Below are 7,041 nucleotides of genomic sequence, written 5' to 3'. Positions count from 1 at the left end.
AGCTTCCACGAGTGGAACCGCTTGTTGTCCTTGCGATTGAGAGCTCGGGCAACTTACTGCAGTAGTGCAACTGCGTCGACACAAGCAGGTCCAGTACCTGTATGAAACTTGAAAGAGTTACGTACTGAGAAATGAGAGCCTAGCGACTTAATACCAAGAGGATCCTATCCCTTACCCCTCAAAATACTGAATTTTGGTAATAGAGGAATCGACTCCCAAAACAATGACAATTTCTTCGTTCTGTCCCAGTTAAGTAAGCTTTGGTTCTACAATATCAACTCCTGAGTAGAGTCATATAGCAAGCAAGCCAAGCCCTAGAATATGTTCAGGTGGCTGATTCACACAACAACAGCGACTAGGAGTAGGAGTGGCATCCACACAGCAATCGTGAGTAGGAGTACGAGCAGCAGCGAAGGCAGGAATGTCTCTCAGGTGAGCAAACCACCCACCCAAGAAGCCTACAACGAGTTTGGAGAGTTTCTGTGGATGGTGATGCTCCGCCTAGACATCCGCGGTCGTTCCATGCACTGATTTCTTCTCCAACGCTTCCTTGACGATGTGTGCCAGGAGCCTCGAGTTGGTGCAGGAGGTGGCTGATGCCGGGGGGGCTGCCGCAGTTCCCTGATCACGACGGTCTAGTTGCTCTCTACAACTTTGAGAAGAAACATGCTTATCAGCTGCTGCTAAACTGCCTCAAGCACGTTGATAAAGGTATGGCTTTGATCCTGCCTGGAGTTTTTTATTCTTTTTCTCTGTGGCGTGCAGGATATGACGAGCGCAAGCTATTGTGGTCGTCCTTCGAGAACCAGCAGTTCTACACTGTCGATGTGCAAGTGCCGGGTAAGTCAACTGCAGACGACGTTGTCTCATGTTTTTTTTCTCTTGCGTACTATTGTACAGGTCTCTCGTCTCTGGATCAAGTGCATGTTGAAAAACATGGACGGGGTGTGCTTGTTTCCACGGAGATGGACGTTTACCGCCCTGAGAAGCTTGCCGTTCCTCCCTACACCAACGTCGACGGTTTAATAGCTAATCTGCAGGATGAGATTCTCACCATTCGCCTTCCCAAGGGGGCCGCTGCGCTCGAAGGGACAACCTCGACAGTGCCAATTGAGGACCGTGACGAGGCCGAGCTGGACACGAGAATTTTGTTTTTTTTCTTTTACCTCTATTAATTTCTTTTCCTTTTCTGCTGCAGCCACGAGCAAACATCTCAAGGCAGGATGACAAGCATCACCACATTCTTCGTGTCGAAGTTCCAGGTATGTCCCTGGAAACTTTCATGTTTTCTCAATAGCTTTTGCTTTGTGACCGTGCAGGCTTGCCGCAAGAGGCTTGTCGCAAGAGGAAGTGATTGTGCCACAGAACGTCTTCCAGCAAAGGAAGTTTAAGTTGACCGTCTCTCCGGAACGGCTGGCTTACCATTGGCACTAGGAGCAAACTTCCCAAAGAAAGAAAATACCTGTTTAGCCATCTTGAGATTTATTTTTATAAAGGTTTAGTTCCTAAAATTCTAAGAGTAAAATTATTCTATTTCTTTGGGTTGAGAAAATACTTAATTTAACACAATAAAAATATAAGATAATCACACTTTGATTGAGTGTCATGTTTACTTTGAAGTTATCTTTCATATATGAATATTAATGTTTTTTTTTCATTAATATGTTTTCATCCTATGAGGCACAACAGGATTCAAAACACATTAACTAATTATTATTTGGAAAACGAAACAGCTTAGAATATTCTTAGAATATTCTTTATATAGTTACAATTTTTTAATCAATTTTGTAGTTTAGCTTTTCACAAACCATAATCAGGCATATTCTAGGATGGTAAGGTTAAAACATTTCTTGGTGGTGAGTTTTCGTGACCTATGGGAGATTTAAGCATTTTCTTATCAATGGTTGAACAACTTATCATTTCAGTGGGACCCATCGGTCTGTGCCTCGAGCAAAAGCATTTCTTTCATTAACCCCTTGAACAGTGAATATTATGTGTCATATAGGCATCAATATGGCATCTGGCTGAAGGCTGGTATTTTATCATATTTTGCTTATAAAAGCCACAGCATCACTGAACCCTCAATCACAAAACACATGCACTACTTCGGAAGCAATATATGAATGAGAATATATTTTACTTTTAATTTCTTGATTTTTTCAAGAGTACTTCAGGTTTTTTTCTATAATCTGAAGTTTAGAAGAAAGTTAATGGATAAATAACAATTATGATTAAATAGTTATGCCTGGATATTATAGGAATATTTTTTTTACCAATAATAGAATCTTAGAACATAAAATTTAAATATTCCACATTTAAACTCTGTCAACTTGTTACAGACTGTGCACACTCCACAGTTTAGCTTTTCACAAACCATCCAATATTAAAAGTTGCTGCTCAAATAGATGCTCACAGCTGTGAGTGTAGAAAGGTTGTGTTTGATTGATGAATGTTTCATATGCATTATCCACCAAGAAATGTACCATCCTAGAATATGCTTGATTATATCATTGCATGCACAGGTGTGTGCTCAAATTGTTCCTCCAGCATTCAAGATTTCAATAAAATATCGCAAATGCATAACAATGTAAAGTGTTTCAAACATAGCACTGGAGAATATAAAAGTGTTTCAACTTAAGATGGTATGTCTAGATTAAGCATTTTTTTTGTCAATGGTTGAACAACTTCTCATTTCAGTGGGACACATCGGCCTGTGCCTCGAGCAAAAGCATTTCTTTCATTAACCCTCTGAGACAGTGAATATTATGTGTCATATAGGCATCAATATGGCATCTGGCTAAGGCTGGTATTCTATCATATTTTGCTTATAAAAGCCACAGCATCTCTGAACCCTCAATCACAAAACACACACACTGGTTCAGAAGCAAAATGTGAATAAAAATTTAATTTTACTTTTAATTTCTTGATGTTTCAAAAGTACTTCAGCTTTTTTTCTAAAATCTGAAGTTTAGAAGAAAGTTAATGGATAAATATATCTTACTTAAAATTATGATGAAATAATTATTCCTGGATATTATAGGAATATTGTTTTACCAATAATTCCACACTAGTAGGGATCCCAGCTCCGCTGGGAGTAGTAGAGAATATTTTCAATTTGAAAAGATGTATTTGTAACTATAATTGTTTAAACTATTTCTTTTTCTTAGCATGTTTATTTTTATTGGTTGCTACCAAGGCTTACAGCTTTGATTCCAATCTATGTATTATACAGCTTTACCAGGTTTGCAATTCCTTCATGCCTTTTTTAGTCATTTCTTTACTGCACTAACTGGTTTTTCTCATGACAAGTTTGAGCCACAAAATCACAGATATCATGCAGTGATGGTGGTAGTGACAGTTTAGTGACCCTTCTATGAAAGTTCTTAAGCACAATTCTTAGGAATGGAGCTCTACCTCAGCTTCACAGAAATTGCTTAATGAAAAAGCAGCACTATAAAAAAAAAATTATAAACTAAACAATGAAGAATCTGAGTAAGCATGTCAAGGAAAAGAAAAAGTACACATACCTCGAGTGGTCATTAGGGAGAGAGCAATAGGAGTGGCATGAAACTGGATTGGTGCTGTGTAGCATTTAAAAAGCTGCAAAACAGAGGTGAGGCACCAAACACCAAGAAAAAGAAAAAAAAATGAAAAAATGATCATAAGAATCATAGAACACAAGCATGGTAAGCCAGAAACTTGCTTAGAAATCTCAGCCGGCCTAAACAACAAAGTTTCTTACCTTGTTACTACTACCAGTTGCTACTGAGACTTACAGCTTTGATTCTAAGCTGTGCCTTCTGCAGCTTTTGTTTTTTTCTCATGACCACAAACATCATGCAGCGATGGAAGCAGCGACAGGTTGGTGACCCTTGTGCGGAAATCCACATTTGCAGTTAAGTTCTTAAGTGTTGTGTCATAACTCTCAGGAATGGAGCTCTACCTTGGCTGCATTTAAAACTAAAGAATGATTGAAATCAGCAAACATAAGGAAGGTAAGCAAATTGTAAGTTGTAAATGATGTACCTGCAGACAAATCTTGCAGATGGTGTCCTCTTTTTAGTTGCACCAGTGCTGCACACACTTTTGATGAGCATACTACCAAACACAAAAGAGAGAAAAATAAATGAGGAAGAGCCAGAATTGCTTAGAACAGTCCCTACCTTCAACCTGCTGCAACAAGAGCATGGGATTTCAGGATTCCCAGCCTCGTCTTTCTCCTGCCCACCACCATCACAAGGATCACTCCATAAAGCCTCCATCAATATAATCCCAGCAGGGCAAAAATAGAATCTACTGAACATGAAAAAACAGGTTTTGAGCTTGTTCCATTCTTATAGAAATGGGACTCGCCCAACCAGTGCTGAGTCTCTCAATGTCCGTGTGTGGAGAGCAAAGAACACAACCTAAGCACATCTTTGATTTCATGGCAGCCAGGAGCCTTGTGCCATGGAACTTACAGCTGGGTAGGAGAAGGAGAACTCTGACTTGAGAAAGTTTGCCATGGTCAGCAAGGGATGAGGAATTCTCACAGTCGACTTGGATGCATAACTCCATGCAATATCAACAACATCGAGCGAGCATGACAAGGAAATTTTGTAAGTTGATCGAATAAATTCTGTATTGATAAAAAAATCAAAAAATTTAGTGTGGATGACATTACCTGCTGACAAATCTCACAAATGGTGTTCCCTTATCCTTATTCTTAGTGGCTACATTGGGAACCAGGAACTATTCCAAGCTGCAGTGCTCCTGGTCTCATGGAATAAAAAACGTTCTGGTTTCTATTGAGCCCATCCTGTGTGAATCAAGCAGCTAGAGCTCCAGAAGATTCTTCAAGTTGTACAATTTGAATGAACTTGAACTTGTACTGAAGTTTTATACATAGAACAAGATGCACACTTCACATGTATAATGCCTTGCTTGCTGTGTCCTTAGTGTGCTACATCGCGACTTTTTTTGTCTTGGGATATCTGTGTAAGTGGTTCAATCCTGCTTATCAAGATTGCAAGCTCAATCTCTTCTTTATCACGAGCTCGCTATCTCTTAGCATCTCTTTTTCTGCTATCTTCGTGCATCCTCAGGTAACGACGTTTTCTCTGTTGAGTATGAATGATTTTTTGTATTTGTTCCAGCTGAATGCTACCTGCTCTACTGCTACAATGCATTGTCAAGTGAGCCGTGAGACTACAATTGAATTGGAGTGGCCACCACGCTTATCTCCGTGATATATTCTGCGGACTCTTTGACCACTTTTCTGTCTCTGCCAGCTCCTCCTCGCAAGGAAGGTAACATTAGAGCGACTTTGTGAGTTTTTCTACTCAATTCTTCTTCCAGAAGCTCCTTTGCAACCTTTGCTCTCAAGGAGAGATTTCAAAAACAGCAACAAACTAAGCAGCACTGGATCTGAGCACGACTTCCACGAAGCAAAGAAGCCGTCCCAGCACCATCCTGTCACGTACATCTACTCATTCTTTTATCTCTTGCGAGCATGTACTCGGCTATGTTGCTCACTGGACCGGAGACAAGGATGCTATCGACATTGGCTAGCCTTCAAAATGGGTCCAGATTGGCACAATGTGGTTCACAGCGGCACTATACATTTTATTGCTCATAGCTCCACTCATAGACTTCTTCTAAGCGCATGTGAAGTAAGCTCAAGTTTATTGTAACGTAGTGTTGTAAATTTGGAGAAGAATTAAAAGTCTTTGGTTGGAAACAAATTAAGAGTTTTCACCATGGGATCTAGTGTTGAAGATCGATTGTGAGAACTTTGGGGCGCCTGCATGGAAGAAAAGCAAACGAATGAGGAACAAAAACTGATCGAGTTTTTCTTTGTTTTTACCTTGTTCTCCTGCATAGATGGGGATCTCATACAGCTTTTGCCGCTAGAATCTCGTGCACATAATCATCTTCAACCTGTGAGATCACACAGTCAGAACAAACGCGCGCCCTAAAAGGTGATAAAAGCTTATGTTTATGAGACGAATGGATCATACGGACAGTATGGTCGAAAGGCTACTTGCTGGTACTGCAGCGGTGGTGGCAGATGCTGAGGTTACGGAGGTGTCACAACCACAGCTGCTGCTGGTTCTTCACAGAACCTGTTGATCAAAGATCATCCTCAATGCACTTCTTTTCGGCTTTTTGGTCACCTCACAGAACAGTGATTGTCTAAAGAAGTTTTTTTTTTCTATTCCAGGATAGTCTCCAACATTCAGGAACTTCTCTTGTATTGTGTGGTCAATTTCTTGAGGTCCTTGCTTGGAATTTTGGAATTTTGGGGCCATTTTTGTAGGTACCATACTTTATCAAAATCCATAGTTTGAACTAAAGGCTTCCTTTGTGTGGAGCACTGTCTTGAAGATCATGGGTATAGGGATATTCCCATATATCAAGTCTTGGTAAATCACCATTTCCCTTGTCCAAAAGTCCCAAATCCAACACCTCTGGAAGTATCATTTGATTTCTTTTGTGAATTTTATTTTTATGCATATATTTTATAAAGGTGGGAATATATTGATATTGTAAGTGGACTTAGAATGTTTAAGAAAATCATGTAAAATTCTTTTTGAACTTGACCTAAAATATAAGATTAATATAAAATAAATAGATTATAATACTATAGAATGAAATATAGAAAGAACATATAACATGGATTTTGTGGAAAATGCTAATATTGAATACTAAAAATGATTTATAACATTATTATTATTTATAAAGATATTAAAAATAATGATATTCTAAGATATCCTCAAGAATGTTTTGTTTCATTATATATATATATATATATATATATATATTCTCTATTTATATAATTGTATTGTGATATTATTAGCATTTTCTGAACACTATAGTGGTGAGTGATATAACGGAGTTTCTTTGTTTAAAAGAAGAAGTAAACTTGTATTGTCATAGAAGTGTCAAAATGTCATCATGTGTGACAAAATCCATATTTTTTGTTACTGCTTTAATCCCAATTTCCAATGCATGCCATTAATTTTACTGCAATAGTAATATAACTATTCAGTAGCTACGTTA

This window comes from Selaginella moellendorffii, unplaced genomic scaffold (assembly GCF_000143415.4).
Source record: "Selaginella moellendorffii unplaced genomic scaffold, v1.0 SELMOscaffold_163, whole genome shotgun sequence".
NCBI classification, from domain to species: Eukaryota; Viridiplantae; Streptophyta; class Lycopodiopsida; order Selaginellales; family Selaginellaceae; genus Selaginella; species Selaginella moellendorffii.
The sequence above is the reverse complement of the archived record's forward strand: the minus strand, read 5'-3'. Positions refer to the sequence as shown.